The 21,060-nt window shown below is 32.9% G+C and overlaps 1 protein-coding gene and 2 pseudogenes across 7 annotated transcripts in view; 1 reads left to right on the plus strand and 2 right to left on the minus strand.

The window, feature by feature from the left end:
- Positions 1-21,060, plus strand: part of DLG2 (discs large MAGUK scaffold protein 2) — a 1,668,408-nt gene that overhangs the window by 52,417 nt on the left and 1,594,931 nt on the right. The window lies entirely within an intron of this gene.
- On the minus strand, positions 7,115-7,233 carry LOC118603486 (annotated as a pseudogene).
- Positions 14,545-14,663, minus strand: LOC118603628 (annotated as a pseudogene).

Raw genomic sequence — 21,060 nt, forward strand, 5'->3', positions numbered from 1 at the left:
TTTTTTTTTCTGTGAAATTTCATTTTATGTAAGAAACATAAATGTGTTTCAGTGCAATATCCCAATATTTTTGTTTCGGATGAGTTGATTTGATAATCATGTATACTTTATAGCTGAGAAAAAAGCTATAAGACAATATACTTTTTTTTTTTTTTTACATAAATTTCCATCTTTTACTCGAATTACAGTAATAGTTCTTGGCATGCACTCTTCTAATTTATTTTCCTCACTGCAGTTAGAGGTAAATCTGATTCCCATTCCTTTCTCACTGTATATATGTATTCCTATATATGCACATTTAAAAAAACAGAGCAAGATAAAAATAACACTCAACACCTTCCAATTGTACTTTGAAACACCACCAAAATACTTAACCAGTATTGGGCGCCATGTATTCTGGACTCTGCTGAGCTTTGGTTTTGTCTTATACCATCTCTCTTTACCCCAGACCCACATGTAAGTGGCAGGTTATTTTAATCTCTTCCATTTTTTCAGCTTTATTGAGGTATATTGAAAAAATTGTAAGGTATTTAAAGTGTACATTGAAATAATTTGCTATGCGTATATATTGTGGAAGGATTCCTCTCATTCAGTTAACATAATCACTATATATATATAGATTGATTTATTTTTAAATCTTTTTGTGAGAACTTTTATGTTCTACTCTCTCTTGGCAAATTTAAGTTATTCAATAGTGTTATCAACTATAATCACCATCTTATATATTAGATCCTAAGACCTTATTCATCTTATAGCTGAACATTTACACCCTTTTCCCAACCTCTCCCTATTTTCCCTACCTCCCAGCACCTGGCAACCACTTTTCTACTCCCTGCTTCTATGAGTTCGACTTTATTTTTGAAACTTAGATTGCACATGTAAGGGATAACATGCACTATTTGTTTTTCTCTGGCATATTTCGCTTAGCATAATGTACTCAAGGTCCATATGTTGTTGAAAATGACAATCTCTTTTCATGGCTGAATAATGTTCCATTGTATATGTACATATACCACATCTTTTCAAAATGCAATCATTTATTAATGACATTTAGATTGTTTCCATGTCTTGGCTATTGGGAATAATCCTGCAATAATCATGGGGTACAGATATCTCTTTGATAACCTGTTTACATTTCCTGTGGATATATACCCAGAAATGGGATTGCTGGATCATATGATAGTCCTATTTTTAATTTTTTGTGGAACCTTCATGCTGTTCTCCATAACAGCTGTACCAGTTTACAGTGTCACCAACAGTGTACAAGAGTACTCTTTTTTCACATCCTTACCAACACTTGTTATTTTTTGTCTTTTTGACAGCAGCCATTCTAACGAGTATGAACTGATATCAGTGGGGTTTTGATTTGCATTTCCCTAAGGACGAGCACCTTCTTATGTACCTGTATGTCTTCTTTGGGAAAAATGTCTATTCAGTTTCTCTGCCCATTTTTTTAATCTGAATTTTTTTTCTATTGTGTTATGTGAGCTCTTTATATATTTTGGACATTAGTCCCTTATCAAATATATGACTTGCAAATATTTTTCTCCTATTCTGTAGCTCGATTTTGCATTTTGTTGATGATTTTCTTTACTGCACGTAAGCTTTTTAGTTTGATGTAATCCCACTTGTTTATTTTTACACTTGTTGCCTTTGTTTTTGGTGTCAAATAAAAAAAAAATCATTGCCAAGACTGACTTCAAAAAGTTCACCATGTATGTTTTCTTCTAGGAGATTAATGGTTTCAGGTCTTGTGTTCAAATATTTATTTTGTGTTGGTATAAGATACTGGTTCAGTTTCAGTCTTTTGCATATGGCCATCCCGTTAGTTTTCCCAACATCATTTATTGAACAGACTATTCTTTCCCCAGTGTTTATTCTTGGCTCCATTGTCATAAATTAATTGACTATACGTGCATGGGTTTATTTCTAGGCTCTCTATTCTGTTCCATTGATTAATGTCTTTTTTATGCCAATACCGTGCTGTTTTGATGACGATTGCTTTGTAACATAGTTTGAAATCATGAAGAATATTGCCTCCAGCTTTGTTTTTCTTTATTGAGATTGTTTTGACTATTTGGGGTCTTTTGTGGCTCCATACAGATTTTAGGATTTTTTGTTCTATTTCTGTGGAAAATGGCATTGGAATTTTGGTATGAATTTCACTGACTCTGTACCTTGATTTGGATAGTATTGTAATTTAACAATATTAATTTTTCCAATCCATGAGCATGGAATCTTTCCATTTATTTGTATCTTCTCTAAATTCTTTCATCAGGGTCTTACAGTTTTCAATCTACAGGTCTTTCACCTCTTTGGGAAGTTTATTTCTAGGTGTTTTATTTTTTGTGATGCAATTATAAGTTGGATTGTTTTGTTAATTTCTCTTTCTGATAGTTTGTTACTAGTGTACAGGAATGCAATAGATTTTTGCATATTGATTTTGTATCATGCATCTTTACCGAATTCATTGATTAGTTCTAATAGTTTTTTGTGTGTGGAGTCTTCAGCATTTTCTCATCTGCAAATCACAACAGTTTTACTTTCTTTGTGATGTGTATGTTTTTAGTGTTTTTAATTTTATTTTATTGCCTAATTGCTCTGGATCGGATTTCTAGTATTATGTTGAATAAAAATGGTAAGAGTAGGCATCTTTTTTTTTTTGGTTGGGGAAAAATTTAAGAGAAAAAATGTTAGAGAAAAAGTCGTCAGCTTTTTGCTATTTTGTATGATGTTCACTCTGGGCTTGTCAGATAACTCTGATGTTGAGGTACATTTTCTCTATACCAGTTTATTGAGCTTTTTTTTTTTTTAAATCAGGAATAGATGTCAGATGCTTTTTCTGCATCTGTTATGAGGAACATACAATGTTCGTGCTTCATTTTGTGAAAGTAGTGTATCACACTGATTGATATGCACATGTTGAACCATTCTCACATCCTGGAATAAATTTCACTTGATCATGGTGTATGGTCCTTTAAATATACTGATGAATTTGGTTTGCTAATATTTTGTTGAGGATTTTTGTATCTATGTTTATCAAGGCTATTGGCCTATAATTTTCTTGTGGTGTTCTTGTCTGATTTTGTTATCAGGGTAACGTTGGCTTTATAGAGTGAGTTTTGAAGTGTTCCTTCCCCTTCTACTTTTTGAAAGAATTTGAGAAGGATTGATATTCTTTGAATGTTTGGTAAAATATCCAGAGAAGCTATCTGGTTCTGATTTTTTTTTTAATTAGGAGGTTTTTGATTACCGACTCAACCTTCTTTGTGATAATTGTTCTGTTCAGATTTTCCGTTTCTTCATGATTCAGCCTTTGTAGGTTATATATTTCTAAGAATTTATTTCGTAGGTCATCTAATTTGTTGGCATATCATTATTGACAGTAGTCACTATGATCTTTTGTATTTGTGTGGTATCAGTTGTAATGTATCTTCTTTCATTTCTGATTTTATATTTTTGTGTCCTCTTTTTTTTTTCATGGTAAGTCTAGGTAAAGTTTGTCTGTTTCATCATCTCCAAAACCAGTTCTTAGTTTCAATAATTTTTTGATTGTCTTTTTCATCTCTATTTATTTCCACTCTGATCTTTGTTATGTCCTTCCTTCAACTAACTTTCAGGTAATTTGTTATTTTTTGAAATCCTTGAGGATTGTTAGCTTGTTTATTTCTTGCCATGAACTTCTCTGTTACAACTGCTTTTGTAGCATCCCATATGTTTTGATGTCTTGTATTTTCATTTTCATTTATCAAGGTACTTTTAAATTTTTGTTTTATTCTTTAACCTATTGGTTGTTCAATAGCATGTTGTTTAATCTTCACATTTTTGTATATTCTTTAGTTTTCTTCTTGTAATTGATTTCTAGTTTCATATGGTTGGAAAAGATGACGATATGATCACAATCTTAAATTTATTAAGATGAATTGTGACCTAACATATGATTTATGTTGGAGAATATTTCCTGTATACTTGAGAAGAATGTATATTCTGCTGCTTTTGGGTAAATGTTCTGTGTACATCTGTGAAGTTCATCTGGCCTAATGTGTAGTTTAAATCCAGTGTTTCCTTATTGATTTTCTGTCTGGATGATTTATCTACTTTTGAAAGGGGATATTAAAGTCCCCTACTAATGTTGTATTACTATCTATTTCTCCCTTCATGTATCTTATTAGATACTTTATATTTTTAGGTGCCTCCTATGTTGGTTGCATAGTTATTTACACATTTTGTACTCTTTTTGGATCAACTCTTTTATCATTATATAATGACCTCCTTTGTGTCTTATTACAGTCCTTGGTTTAAAGTCTGTTTTGTCTGATAGAAATATAGTTATCCCTGCTTTCTTTTGATTTCCATTTGCATGAAATCTTTTTTCAATTCCTTCTCTTTCAGTCTGTGTGTGGCCTTACATCTGAAGTGAGTCTCATAAGCTGTATAGATTTGGGTTTTATTTTTTCATCCATTCAGGTACTGTATGTCCTTTGATTGGAGAATTTAGTCTGTTTATATTTATAGTATTTATCGATAGGCATGGGCTTACTGTTGCCATGTTGTTAATTGTTTTCTGAATGTTTTGTTCTTTCTTTCTTTGTGATTTGTAGTAGTATGTTTAGATTTCTTTATCTTTATCTTTTTTTTTTTTAATGTAAGTTTTTACTGTGTGGTTACCATGAGGCTTACTTATATAAAACACCTTATATTTATACCAGTCTATTTTAAGCTAACAACAACTTAAGTTCAAATAAATTCTAAAGCTCTATATTTTTACTCTTCTGCTCTAGTTTTTATGATTTTAATGTCATAATTTATGTTTTTACCTTGTGGATCCATTAAGAAAAATGTAGTTATATTTATTTTTAATACATTTGCCTTTAACCTTTACACTAGATTTATAAGTAATATATCCACCACCATTATAACATTAGAGTATTCTGAATTTAACTATATATATTTGCATTTACCAGTGTAATTTATGCTTTTATACATTTTCCTGATACCAACTAGTGTCCCAGTTTTTCAGCTTGAAGAATTCCCTTTAACATTTCTCGTAATACTGGCAGAGTAGCTAAGGACACCTTCATTGCTTGTCTGGAAAACTCTTTATCTCTCTTTCAATTCTGAAGGACATTTTTCCTTTGTGAAGGAATATTTTTTTAGAACTTTGAATATATTATGCCATTCCCTTTTTGCCTGCAAAGTTTCTGCTCAAAATGTACTAGTCGTCTTATAAGAGTTCCCTGGTATGTATCAATATTTTTTGTTCTCTTGATACTTTAAGATTCTCTCCTTGTTTTAGAACTTCTGATGATTTAATTATATTGTGTCTTAGTATAGGTTTCTTTGCATTCATCTTATTTGGAACTCTCTGAGCTTCCTAGTCTGGATGTATATTTTTTTTTGCCTAGGATAGTAAAGTTTCATTATTTCTGAATAAGCTTTCTGCCCTCGTTTCTTTCTCTTCTCCTCCTGGGACTACTATAGTGCGAATGTCAATCTGCCTGATGGTATACCATAAGTCCCTTAAGCTATTTTCATTGTTTTCCATTTGTTTTTCTTTTTGCTCCTATGATTGGATGAATTCTATTGTCTTCTCTTTGAGTTTGTTCTTTCTTTCTTCTGCCTGATCTAATCTGGGATTGAATCCCTCTATTGAAAATTTTCAGCTCTGTTCTGTGTTCTTCAGCTCTGTAATTTCTGTTTGGTACTTTAAAAATATTTTTTATCCTTTTATTGAAATTGTCATTTTGTTTGTACATTGTTTTCCTGACCTTAGTGAGCACCTTTATGATTTACTTGAACTCTTTATCAAGTATATCAGTTATCTTCCTTTCCTTAAGGTCTATTTCTGGAGTTATGTCTTGCTGTTTTGTTTGGCACGTAGTCCTCTTTTTCTTTATTTTCCTTGACTCTCCATGTTAGTTTCTGTGTATTAGATAAAAACAGCCACCTCTCCCAGTCTTGATGAAGTGGTCACCTGTAGGAGATGACCATATCCTTTAGCCTGGCCTTAGCTCTTTGTTGGCTCTCAAACCTTTATGATTGTCTGAGCTGCCTTCTTTGTCCTGGTGACTTTAAGCAGTTGGTGTGCTACAACCTGTCAGTGTCCCAAAGGGCAGATTTCAGTCAGTATCTGAATGCAGGCTGATTAGAAGACATATCCTTAAGCAGTGGCTTTTAAAAAATAGCAGTATAATTCTTTCAGAGAAAGACTAGGAGATGGGTGTTTTTTTCTGCTCCCTTTTTTCTGGGGCCCAGAATAGTAGCTAGTTAAGAAATGTTTCTTTGTTTGCTACAGTCCTGTGGGACCTGCAAACAAGAGCTCCACTGGCCATCAGAGGCAGACAACGAAGGGGTGCATCTTGTAGGTGGCAGCTATGAAACCTGGGGTACCAGATATGTACATCACTAATTCTAGGGAGACGCTGGAAACATGGAGATTGAGAGGGAGAACATGGAGAAGTCACTGCAGTCACTGAAGGTCTCTTCAAACTCTGGGGGGATAGCAGTGAGTCCCTAGGTGTATGTTCAATTAAGAGCATAACCTAGGCTGAAGCTTTTAAGATATGCAAAGCAGCCTCTTTCAGGGAAAGACTGAGAGATGGGCATTTCTCATCTGCTTTAAGACTGGAGATATAGCCAATTAAGAACTACTTTTTTTTTTTTTTTTATTCAGTACAGTCCTGTTGAATCTGCAACCGTAAGACCTGCTGACCACCAGACCCAAGTAATCCATAGGTATGTCCTCTGCCACAGATGCAAAAGATGGGACTCTAAATAAATACAGAAGTGCCTTTCAGGGAGATACCTATGACCTGGAGCAGAGCAGAGAGATTGTGGAGATGGTTCCTTCCAGTCTCCTGAGTCTCTGCGGTGGGTCCCAGTCTGTCTACCAGTGGTTGTGTGCTAAATTAGGAGCCTGATCTTCAGGTTGCAGCTTTAGGAAATACAAATAGTCTTTTTTCAGAGAAAGAATGAGATAGGCATTTTTGTCTGCTGTCTATGGGCTAAGCTCTGTTTCTTTTTTTTTTTTTTTTTAAGGCGAGGCAACCCTTGGTTGACCTCACAGATTGTAAGGACCTTGTCAGTTTACAATCCCTTATTGTTTTATTTTTAATGCCTACAGCACCTGGTGTTTTTAGGTGGTCTCCCATCCAAGTATTAACCAGGCCCGACCCTGCTTAGCTTCCGAGATCAGATGGGACTGGGCTTGTTTAGGGTGGCATGGCCATAGACTGAGCTCTGTTTTGATATGGGTTTTTTCCTCTTTTGTTGGATGTGTACGAGTTGCTCAGTTTCTGGATTTCTTTTAGAGGGAATTATTCTGTGTATAGCTGTATATTTGGTGTGTCCATGGGAGAAGGTATGTTGAAGAGCCTCCTATGTTGTCATATTAGAACAGAGTAATCAATATTATTATTGTTGTTTTATGCAACTAGTGTTTATTTAACTTTATCTGCAGAGTGCAATATTTCCTTATTGTAATTCTTTCTTGTATCTTTGGCCTTCTTTTTGTCTTCAGTCCTTCTTTTTGAAGAATTCTAACTTTTTTTTTTTTCATTAACACTGTCCATGCCTTCAAATAGTGCTTCTCTCTCATTCTTTGCTTTTTAACTACAATTAGACAGGCTAAGATTTATCTTTTTATTTTTTTGTAACTCATAACTTTGCTTTCATATTTTCTATTCATTTGTATCTTGGAGCTGCATTCTTGGTATTCCCCTCATATTTATCATCTATTTTACTAATTCCTTTTTGGGACAGGTCTTATATTTTGTAATACTACAGAATGTTAAGTATATGGAAGTAAATATAAGATTTGCAGCAGTTCTACAGGGAAAATTATAAAAACTAAAATAAGTAATTAAAGAAAAATTAAATAAATGAAGATATGTGCTATTTTAATGTATAAGAAGCTAACTAAAAAATCACTTCTCTCCGAATTTGTCTATGGAATAAATATATTTCCAATGAAAATTTCAAAAGTGTTTGTCATTGGAACTTGAGCTGATTTTAAAATATGTATGGAAAATTATAGGACCAAGAATAGCCAAGACACTGCTGAAGAAGGAAAGTGAGGAAAGAAAAGTTGCCCCATTATGTGTAATGAGTTATTATGAAGCTAGAGTAAGTAATAAGATAATGTGATGCTGATACAGATGTAAAACAACAAAAAAATGACCAATAGGATATGATAGCTCAGAACAAACACACACCTGTGTAACAGAAGTAAATGGCAGATTAATGGGGGAAAAAGGACGATACAATATATGTAGTTAGGAAAAAACTGGTTTACTTTATGGGGGTAAAAAATAAAATCATTGATTACCTCACACCGTACACAAAAAATAAACTCCAGATTTGTCAAGGACTTAAATGTTAAGTTTAAAATTTAAAATGTTTGGTATAAAATACTAGTGGTTTGAAGCTTATGACATAGAAGACTATCTTAAGCAAATCATAAGGAATGCTTATTAAAAAATGAAAGTTTTAAATTATGACCGTCCTTTTATCAAAAGAAATAAATATTAAAATGAAAAAGTAAGTTATAAATTTGGAGAAGGTATTTATGATATGTATAGCCAACAAAGAATGGGTGTCAAGAATATATAAAGAATTCTTACATATCGATAAGAAAAGGACAATTTGTTCAAATCACACAATGCAATATTATTCAGTATTCAAAATTACTTATCTATAGTTACAAAAGTATATTTGTCAATATGTTTTATATTATATGTGTCAGTATGGGAGAATCTTAGCAATATAACTTTAAGTGAAAAAAGTTTTAAAATTTCAAATAGTGGTTATCTTGCGATGGAACAGTCAAGGAATAGAATGGGGCAGATCATTTGGCTAGATGTAAGTGATCAGTTTTCTAGTTTTCATGTTAAATGATGCTTTCATGGATATTTATTATAAACAAACTCAAAATCAAATGAGTAAAGATTGCTTTGTATTGACCAACAATGAGAGCATGACATGGACCACAAATTATAATGAATCCCTTTTGGGTCCATTAAAAGGAAAACATAATAAAAATTAGGTGGCAACTAGATGAAGTGGGGGTAAATATGCTTCAGGCAGAAGAGACAGTAATTACACATCATGTAGTTGAAAACTTAGAGTGAATATTCTAGAAAGTGACAAAAGACCAGATCAGAGTGAAATGATAAAAGAGGACAGTGGCGTAGAATGTGGTTGGAAAGGTATGCAAGGATCATGCAGTATTCTGTTTACGATGTTAGGTGGTTTGGATTTTATTCTAAATACATTAAGAAGCTATTCGATAGGTTTTAAGCAAGGAGCGACATCATCAGTGTATGTTTTTAACAAGTTATTTGGCTGGAATGCATAGAATGAATTACAGTGGGATAAAAGTAAAAAGAATCATGGTAACCAGGTATGAAGTTAGTGAATAGCACAAGTGAGATAACGGTGAGCTTTCTTAAGGTGGTAATTGTGCAGAGAAGTAGACAGATTGAGGATTCCATATGGCAATTGCTCAGTCAATGGGAGGTGTTTGATGTGAGGACATGTGAGGATTTGAGGGAAATGGAAAGGAAAAGGAATGTATATTTTTGAGCTTTATAAAAGGGTAGGCCTGGGTGTGAATGGATGGATTTTTACCCAATATTAATTCCTGCTCTGCCTAGTAACACTAAAACTTGAAGTTTCAAAGTGGAGTATTTATTGTTCACACCAATATGAAGAATTAAAATATCCAACTGACATTTCTCAGGAAGGAACATAATGTTACACAATGGGAGATCCATTTTCAGTTTGGACTGCAGTCATGGATTGTCTCTGTCCACTGCCAAAACACAGAATATAATGAGAGGGAAAAGAGTACTCAAGTGAAAGATGGCTGTTGAAATAAGCAGAGGGGATCATAGGAACAGATAATGGTAGTTAAGTAGGCACTATTTAACTTAAGGAAAGTTATCTATAGACATGTTTATGCTATCTATAGATATCTGTAGTAAAGTTGCCTCAAGTTCAGCTCTCCACCTTAGGCCACTGTTTTTCCTTATGGGATTTTCCCTTCAGGGATGGACAAAAGGAGGAAGGAAATAAAGATAAGATAGGGAAAGAGGAAAGAGCTGTGTAAAGGAGTCATTATTATTTCTTAATGAATGTGGGTTTTTGGGTCATATTATACTGTAGTTAGTTATAAAACAAAACAGTAATTTCATTTTACCTGAAGCAATTTTTAGACTTCATGCTTTTAAAATTATTTTCTGTAAACTTTCAGGACCATTGACCTATGTCAATGTTATTGCCTTTAGTAATGATGACATAAAATGTTAGTTGCATTTAAGGGGAAGAAGTCATCTGAATTTGAATATCTATTTTCTATAGATGTGTTAAATCTATAAACCAAGAGGTTCACTGTGGTTATAATGTGTGGGTGTTTATAGAACAAAAGTAATTCCCTATCCAGATGAATAGACAAAAAACGTGAGCTTATTCCTGAGCAAAACCTATAATTGAGCTGGTGTTTATTTCCTGCCAGGTTTCTGTGACTTCTCTGCATGTGCAGAGCAAATATCCATGACCCATATTTATTATATTCTTGGCACTGACATTGCATTAATACATGTTTTTAAGTGATTTAATCTTATAAATGGCCTTCTGACATCAAGAAGCTGGTCCTAGTCCTGATTCTTTGTAATTTTCCTCTGTAGCTTATATGATGGAACAGAAACCAGGAACATCAAGCTTATAGATGGCATCAGGTTGTCATTTTTAAGCGCTGGTTTTGAATTCAAAATGATTCTGGCCAAATGGAAAAGACGGTTCAAAAAGGAATGAATTCAAGTTTTGTTGGGATATGTATGATACTGTATGATGTATTATAAAAAAGAATTAGACACTGAAATGAGAAGAAGCTGAGGGCTGGGCGATGGCAATATGCGAATTGGAGAACCCGCTAGCAAGTAAATGTCACATAAAATTCCTTGTACACCAATTATCATATGCCTCCTCTAAGACTATGATATTAAGAAGTTGGTACTAGTATAACATGAGTCACATTCAGCAGAAATGAGCCTGGTTAAGGTACTGCTTTGTTAAGTGATGATTTTGTCCATTTTCATAATGGTAGTTAAGTAGGCACTATTTAACATAAGAAAAGTTATGTATAGATAAATTTATGCTATCTATAGATAATAGGCCATGCTATATTATTTATAGATACAGTATCTATAAGCATTTAATTTGGTACTTGATAAAGATAATAAAATATGAGTTTTTAATATCTCAACCTGTGTTCTAGAATAAGAACTCTATGCATTTTATTCTCCAGTCAACTTCAGTATACACATTCGCTTCAACTAAAATACTTACTCAGTGTGTTCTAGCTTTTCTTTACTTTGCTAGGGAAGAAATGAGAATCTTTTACCAGTATGGACAAGAAAATAATCTTTTTCTGCTCCAAGATACAGCACTTTGTTATCTCTGTTTCTCTGATCCCTTTTGCTTATCCCAACAACCATCTTTCACATGAGTACTCTTTTTTCTTTCTTTATACTCTGTGCTTTGGCAGTGGACAGAGACATTCCATGACTACAGTCCAAACTGAAAATGGATCTCCCATTGTGTAACATTATGATCCTTCCCAAGAAATGTCAGTTGGATATTTTAATTCTTCATGTTGGTGTGAACAATAAATACTCCACTTTGAAACTTCAAGTTTTAGAATGTTTCTGAAACTCCTGCTTAGAGTTTAAATAATTCAATCATTGAATCTTAAGGATGAAACCTTAGAGATAACTTTTCAAAATTTGCACAATCTCTTATACAGTGTTCTCAAAAGATGATCATTCAGGTTCTACTTGACTACTTGCTGAAATGAGTTGCTCAGTCTCTGAGGCAGGCCATTTTATTGTCATATGGCTTCAATGGTTAAATTCTTATAATTTTCTTCCTTAGATGGGTGTCATCGAATTCTTGACGTTAAATAATTCCAACCTATGGGCTTCTTATTGTTCTTAGGATAAAGACAAATTCCTAATCATGGCCTACCAGTTCTTCATGGTCTGGTCCCTGCCTACATCTTCAGCTTCATATTGCATGATTCTTTCCTTAACCAATCAGTTCCAGCCACACTGACCTTTTGTTTTTTTCTTTCTTGTTTTATTATTTCATAGGGTCTTTGCATATACTGTCCATCAGCCTTGAAAGCTCTTTTCCCAGTCTCCTTTCACCAAATTAACTGTTTGCTTTTAGATTTCAGCACAATTGTTTCTTCAGTTAATTCCTCATGACCTCCTTGATTTAGATCAAATCCCCCTGTTACATGCACTCATGGTGCTCTGTACCTCTTTGTAGCTTTCATCACAATTATGATTTAAATCAATCAGTTATTGATAGATGAATATCTTTAATCCATTACCCCAGTGTTTTTGTTCACAGTATGTTATTAGCATTTAGCACAGAGCTTAACACATGGCAGATATGTGAAATAAATATTTGTTGAAGGAAATGAATTAAATAATCTTAGGTCTGCCTTTTGTATACACAGGAAAATTTCACTTCTATACAATAATTCTTCAGAAATCTCGAGGTGGCTAGAATGTTTGTCTTTAAAGAAAAGGTTGAACATTAACTGTCCTTAAGTTGTCTTTCTTATGACAAACCAGAGCCTTTCACCATCCTGGTTGCTTGCTCTCTTCTGCATGTATTCAGGTTGGTCAAAGTGCTTTGTGCTGTGAGGCAGTTAATTTTAAAAATAATACTTCCAAACTGTGAGAATGCCTTTAGATTTTAGAAATTTATATCTGAATAAGAAATAGCTTTTGTGAGCTATTTCCAGTCTTTAGAGTGTCATATTTTAACCTTTTGGTTCATTTTACATGTGTTAGTTTAATTTCCACATAGATTTTCTTGAAGAAATGCTGTCGTTTTTGGTTTCTGTCAGACTCATTTTTTTTCTGGAACTCAGGTACAGCTTGTCATTGATTCCTTGAACTATGAGTAAAAGTAATCTATCTCTGTAAACATTGAAAATCATTGTGAATTTTTGGGGGGTGTGTGTGTGTGTGTGTGTGTGTGTGTGTGTGTGTGTGTGTAACTGTGAGCTTCAAAATTAGTCAAATGGAGTAAATAGTTCCTGGACAGCATTTCACAATAAAAACCCACTTTTACCCCTTCTGGTGTTTTAGGAGAAAACAATGAGAATAGTGGGAAAGTGCAAATCTTAGACAATAAATAAACTATAATGCCTTTTATGTGTTTTAACATCAACATAGTAAATGTACCTATAGGAGTAAGTTATTTTTAACCTTGTTTTATCTAGTTAATAAGTTAATGTTATTATCTATTTTTTAGGTACTAAATTGGGTATTATTTTTCTGTCTTAGAATTGTTATTTTTCTTTTTTTAAAAATAAATTTACTGTGACATTGGCTAATAAAATTATTTAGTTTTCAAGTATACAGTTCTTTGATACATCATCTATATATCGCATTGTATGTTCACCGTGCAAAATCAAATCTCCTTTCAGCACCATATATTTGACTCTTTACTTTTTTTTTACTCCTCCCCCATTTCCCTCTGATAATTACTAAGCTGTTGTCTAGGTCCATGAATTTTTGTTTGTTTTGTTTGTTTGTTTGTTGCTTTCTGTTTATATCTCACACATGAGTGAAATCATACGGTTCTTGACTTTGTCCTTCTGAGTTATTTTGCTTAGGATGATATACAGAAGATCCATTCATGTTATCACAAATGGCAATATTCCATCTTTTCTTTTGGCTGAGTAATATTCCATTGTATATATCTACCATATCTACTTTATACAATCATCTATCAAAGGATACTTTGGGTACATGTATCTTTATAAATAAATGTTTTCAAATTTTTGAGGTGAATACCCAGAGGAGGGATTGCTAGGTCATATGGTAATTCTATTTTAAAATTTTTGAGGAAATTCCATACTATTTTCCATAGTGGCTGTACCAACTTACATTACTACCAGAAGTGTATAAGGGTTCCTTTTTTTTAGCCTCTTCAACACGTTATTACTTGTCATGTTGATAATAGCCATTCCAACAGGTATAAGGTGTTATTTTATTGTTGTTTTGATTTGCATGTATCTAATAGTCAGTGAAATTCAGCATCTTTTCATATATCTTTGGCTGAATAACTTACTTTTCTGATATTAAAGTCAATACAAATTTAAAGTAGAACATTTGAAAAATACAGAGAACACAAAGATATTCACTCTCTACCCAGATATAACTACTATTAAAGCATTGGTACATTTGTTTTCATTTTTTAGTTCAATAAATATTGAGTGAATACTATTTGTTATTATTTTAGAAGCTAGAGAATAGATTGGTTCACAAAATAGATTAAATTCTTATTCTCATGGAATTTATAACCTAACGAGGGGAGATATAAAATAAAATATTAAATATATCAACTGATACATCATAAACATATATATTTTCTTTTTCTTTTCTTTAGGCGAGGCAACCCTTGGTTGACCTCACAGATTGTAAGGATCTTGTCAGTTTACAATCCCTTATTTTTTACTTTTTACACCTACAGCACCTGGTCTTCCTAGGTGGTCTTCCGTCCAAGTACTAACCAGGCCCGACTCTGCTTAGCTTCTGAGATCAGATGAGATTGGGCTTGTTCAGGGTGGCATGACCATAGACCATAAACATGTAAAGTGGAATAGGGAGATAGGGTGTTACATTTATGAAAAACTGACATTTGAGCAGAGAGCTGAAGGAATCTCAGCAAATATCTGGTTCTAGAGTAGATCAGGCAGAGAGAATAGCAAGTGCAAAGGCCCTGAGACAGGAGTATGCATGGTATATTGAAGAAACAGTAAGTGTGTAGGTGTGCCTGCAGTAGAGTATTTAAGCAGAGGAGAGACAAGATCTGACTTATGTTTTAAAAGGCTCACCCTGCATAATTCATAGTCCTGGATAGAACAGCTATAGGGGAGTAGAAGTAGGGAGACTAGAAAGAAGGTTACTGCAATGGAATAGGAAAGATAATATGACTTAGACCAAAAAGGTGAGAAGTGACTAGATGCTGGATATATTGTGATGGTAGAGGCATTAGGATTTTCTGATGGATCAAAATGGGGAAGGAGGAAATGAAAGAAAGAAGTGCCAAATAAAACCATAATTTTTTTTCAGCCTTTTAAAATTTAACTTTATGAAAAGTTTAAAAACAAAGTATAAAACATAATTGTACAATAATTAATACTTATAAAGCAGACTATCATACAGATTAAGAAATGAAACCCTAACGCTACCCCCAGAGCCTCACTTTTGCCTCTTCCCAATTCCTAACTCTTTTCTCATCTTAAAAGTATCCATTATCCTGAGTTTTATGATTATCACTTTCCTCCTTTTCTTTAAAGCTTTGTCACTTCCGTATGCATTCCTCAAATATAGGTAGCTTGTTTGTGAATGTTATATGAACAGTTCATGGATTCTTTTGAGTCCCTATTCTTTCATACAAGATTATGTTTATGAGATTCATCTATATTATAGAGATTAGTATTATTAGTTTGTTCATTCAATTATATAACTATGCCATAATGTCTCCATTATTCAGCTCATAGCTATGAATGTTTTTATATGTGTATCCTGGTGCACAGGGGTTTTTCTAGGGTATATTTCTAAGAAATAAATTACTGAATTATAGAGAATGTAGTTCTTTACTTAACTAGATATTGCTAAACTGGTTCCAAAGTATTCCAATTTTGACTTTCAACAGCAGTGATCTCACAATGTTCCATATCTTTGCCCAAACTTATTAGTATTCCCCAATCTTGTGGCTGGGTATTTGCTCACTGTGGTTTTAATTTTCATTGCTTTGATTGCTAATGAGGTTAAGAATTGATTAGTATGTTTATTGGCTTTTTATATGTTGTGTTTGTATGTGTGAGTGCATGTGTGTGTATAAAGTGCTTATTCAAGCCTTTTGACCATTTTTGTATTGGGCTGTATCTTTTTGATTTGTGGGAATTGATTATTAAATCCTTAAATAACCCCCCCTTTTTTTTGGTCTATGATAGGTACTTTTTGTGTTTTGTTTAGAAGAAATTTCTACAACCTGACGTTTTATATATATATATATATATAAAAATATATTTTTCCTGTATTTCTTTGAGAGCATCATAATTTTATCTTTCACATTTAGCTTTAACTTGTTCTAATGCCCAAATTCTTTAATGGTTTATTTTGCAAATGTGCTTCTGAAATAATTTATCATTTTTATGAGGTTCATTAATCTTTGGACTCTCTAAAGATAAAACACATTGAAGACATTTTTCAAGAATATTTTATAAGCTTATATAATATAGAAAAAGTATGTCAACAACCTAATTCAGGACACTGTCTCATTTGTAAGTTTAAAAAAAGCTTCAAAATTCAGATGCCACTTTTATTTTTTTCTTGTTTGTGTATGCTTTTTTACTTAAAGCAATGGAGTGAATGAAATAAAATTTTTTTTCGGTTTTTCCAATTACTCACATCAACCTAGATTTTAGGTTGTAAATTTACGACATAACTAAATAATGAGTTTTTTTATAGAACAGTATTATTTCAAGAAAAAAACTACTTTTTTCTAAGTGTTTATATTTCCTCTCATTTTGGAATATGGATAATTTACCAAAAAAATCTATAAATCTTCTAAAGGAAAATAAAACAGGATGAAATAAAAGAGAATAATAGTGTTGTTTTGGATGAGGTCGAAGGCCTCTCAGAGGTCACATTTAAGCAGAAACTGAGTGAAATGAGAAGTAAGGCCTGAGAAGATCTTGGAGAAGGAAATTCCAAGTAGAGGGCGCAGCAATTTCAAATGTTCTAAGATGGAAATGAGCAAAGGTAGTGTGGCTGGAGTGAAGTGTAGTTGTGAATTATTCAGTTTCTAGTTATACTTGAAAATGTTTTCAAAGCCACTTCTTATCTGCTAGTCTTAATTCAATACAATGCACCTTATATACTGCCACCAATATAATTTCTACAAACTCATTAGTAGCCTCTTCGTAAACCTCCTGTTTACTAGCTATTTCTGATTATTGATCAATGTCTTTATTTATAGTTGAACTGTCAGTGTGACTAAAGAAATCATTACCCACGGTTAATTAAATTTATCCTTGTTTTTGTTGACCTTGGGGTTTGATATTCAGAGTTGCCTCCTTGAGAAGCCACTCCATCAAAAATCAACATCTTCAGTTTGGAATATCTGACCTTGAGACTGTAAATTTTGGCACATATTTGGAACCCTTTGTTTTCACTTTCTACACCTTGACAATATGGCACATTTTTTCTATCGACAGTTGTTTGAACTACTTATGGTACCTTAGGTAAAGCAGCTAAAAGAAGATGACTATTTACACTTGTGAAGTACCTCTTCAGGGCCACTCAGTGACTTTTAGTGTGCCACATAATCTGTATTTTAAGCCACAGAATCCCAAACATATTCTCCAAACTTGGTAAAAATACGTTTAAATGCTTTCCCATGAAATAGAAAAAAGCAAACTTAATTGTATTTGTATATATTTATTTTCTGTACTTTTCTAAAAGGAATTTGAGACAATGCAAATCAAAACAAAATTTAAAAATATAAATGAAATATCAATATTAGAAGAAAATGAAAATACAAATGAGTAGGGGTTACTTTAGTCATGGCTATCTGATTTGAACATGAAAGTCTGCATTACAGTGTGTTGATAACACCACAGTATGTCTAGCATCTTCATCTATTTGTATGGTTCATTTCAGTACTTATAAATATAAAATGTAGTTAGGCAACCTAATCAACAGCTTAATCAGCAGTTTTCATCTTAATTTCTACTCTATTGATCAGATACCACTCTACTGATAAGGTACCATTTATCCAGTATGTACTATGTGCCATATATCAAGCACAAGCACAAACTTTTTTCAGAATATGATTGAGTAGGAATTTTATAAATGAAGAAATTGAAATTTATAGGATTTTTACAGATGAAGAAAGTGAGGTCGAGATAGGCTAAATAACTTGCTAAGGCCATGTAGCCAGTGAGGCAGTCAGGATTTCAATGGAAATTTGAGTAAGTTTAAAGTCTCTTTGTATGATACCATTCTGTTTTGCCTGTTTCAAAGAAATTTTACTTAAATGTACACGTGGCATTTTTTCCATGTGTGCATTACATTTTAAACCCTATGTAAACTATAGTGTAAAAAAATAAACACTGTAAGCATGACATTTGTTTTTATTCTTTTGTACAATGGAAAAAGAAACTTTAATATCTACTTTTTTTTTTTTTTTTTTTTTTACTGTCACTACCATTTGCAAACAGTCTACTTGTTTTCTAATTAATGTGTGGGCTTTTGGTAAATTAGGACATACTCCTCTGGTCCTAATAAAGAATTTATATTGTTGAATGTTTAATGGCAAAACAGTTAACATTTGGCATTTTTTTATTGTTGTTAAAGATAGATATGGTTTTATTGTCTTACATAACTGGAACATCTATAGTGGAGCTATCTTCAGAATTGACTGAATTCAGGGGCTCAAACTATGTATGTCCTCAGGAGAACCTGGGTTTGCTGCTCTTGCCTCCACTTCCCTTCTGAGGGATTGGCCTTGTCTTCCACTGTAAACAGGCTTCCTCCAAGCAAGAAACTAGTTGACATGTCTGCCATCTGTCCTGGGATTGTATCATCATGACTTGTAATCAACCAGAAAGTGTGAGCCTCTTTCTTCCAGTGACTGTGGGTCAGGTGCCATAGGAAAGCTCTCAGTGGTTTTCTTTGGGTCACCTACCTATGTCTTGGATCAATTCCTATACCCCAGATCATGTTAAACCATGACTGGTCAGGGCCAATCACACACCCAATTGGAGAAGAGGTGGAGCACAGTGGTGGGCAGGGGCATTTTTTGTTTGTTGGTTTAAAAGTACTTAAGTGTGCATTATGTTCTGTTTTATTTTGCATATTTTAAGATATAGTTAAATTTTATATTTCATTTTTCTGTAACTTGCCTTTTAGTTCAATGTTATATCTGAGATTCATCCTTAAAGATACATGTAGCTTCTATTCATTGCTTTCCAAGTATTTCATTAGAAAATGCATTCCAAAATTTACTTGTCCATTCTCTTATTGTTGAGCATTTAGGATGTTTTTATTTTTATTTTTTTATTGTGACTAGATTATTCCTGTATATGTTTTGAGACATATTCCCCAGTTCTCTAGATGAAACACATAGATACGGAATTACTGAACTATAGTGTCTATCTTATATTGTGAAAACACATTCTTCACCTCACATAATTACCATTTTTTGCTGTTGTAACAGTAATAACATTTAAGCTATATTCTTAGCAGCTTTCAAGTACACAATAGAGTATTGTTAACTAGTCACCATTAGCTCCCTAGAACTCATTTCTCTTATAATGGAAAATTAGTATCCTTTGATCGACAACTCATTTTCCTCATCCCTCAGCCCCTGGCAGCCTAAAATGAACTCTGATAATGAGTTTAGCTTTTTTAGATTCCACATATAAGTGAGATCGGTTTTTTTCTCTGATTTATTTTACTCACCATAATACCCCCAAAGTCCATCCGTGTTGTCACAAATGGCAGGATTTCTTTTATGGCTAAATACTATTCCATTGTATATTTATACACACCATATTTTTTTAATCCATTTATCCATTAGTAGATTTATAGGTTGTTTTCATGTCTTGGCTATTGTGAATTATGCTGCAGTGATCATGAAGGTACAGATATCTCTGTGAGACAGTGACTTCATTTCCTTTGCATAAATACTCAGAAGTAGGATTGCTGGATTATATGGTAGTTATGTTTGTAAATTTTTGAGGCACCTCCGTGCTGTTTTCCACAGAGGTTGTACCAATGTATGTTCCCACCAATAGTGCACAAGGGTTCCCTTTTCTCCAAATACCCACCAGCATCGTATATCTCTTGTCTTTTTAATAATAGTTATTCTAATGGTGTGAAGTGACATCTCATTGTGGTTTTGATTTACATTTCTCTGATGATTGGTATTGTTGAACACATTTCCGTGTATTCAATGACCATTTATATATCTTCTTTGGAAAAATGTCTATTCAGGTTATTTGTCTATTTTTAAATCAGATTTTTTGTTGTTGTTGTTGCTATTGAGTTGTATGAGTTTCTTCTACATTTTGGCTATAACCCCTTATTTGATATGTGGTATGCAAATATTGCCTTTTTGTTTATTGAGTGTTTCTTTTGCTGTTCAGAAGCCTTTTAGTTTGATGCAATCCCACTTATTGGTTTTTGCTTTTGTTGCTTGTACTTTTGGTATCATATCCAAAAATTATTGCCAATACCAATGTCAGGGAGCTTTTTCCCTGTGTTTTTTTATAGGAGTCTTAGGTTTCAAGTCTTCCATTCAAGTCCCTCCTTAGTACATTTTGAGTTGTTTTGTGAGTGATGTAAGATAATGAAAAATAATTTTATTCTTTTGCATGTGAGAATCCAGTTTTTCCATTTAATGAAAAGACTCCTTTCCCTATTGAATTTTCTTGGCTCCTTTGTCAAATATTAGTTGACCGTGTATGCATGGGGTTGACCTGAGCTCTCAGTTATGTTCTATTGGTCTATATGTCTGCTTTTATGATAGTACTATACTATTTAATTACTATAGATTTGTAATGGAGTTTGAAATCAGCAAGTATTATGACTCCATCTTTGTTTTTTTCTTAAGATTGCTTTGGTTATTTAGTCTTTTGTTGTTCCACACAAATTGTAGAATTGTTTTTCCATTTCTTTGAAAAATGCTATTAGAATTTTGATAGGGATTGCATTAAATCTATAGATGGCTTTGTGTGTTATAGAAATTATAACAAGATTAATTCTCCCAATATATAAACATGAGATATCTTTACTTTTTTGTATGTCTTAAGTTTTTTTTCATCACCATCTTATAGTTTTCATTGTAAAGATCTTTCATCTTCTTGGTTAAATTTATTCCTGTTTTTTGTTTTTGTTTTTGTTTTTTGCATTTGTAAATGGGACTGTTTTCTTTATTTCTTTTCTAATAGTTAATAGTATATAG

The sequence above is a fragment of the Rousettus aegyptiacus genome, unplaced genomic scaffold (genome assembly GCF_014176215.1).
Source record: "Rousettus aegyptiacus isolate mRouAeg1 unplaced genomic scaffold, mRouAeg1.p scaffold_m13_p_5, whole genome shotgun sequence".
NCBI lineage: Eukaryota > Metazoa > Chordata > Mammalia > Chiroptera > Pteropodidae > Rousettus > Rousettus aegyptiacus.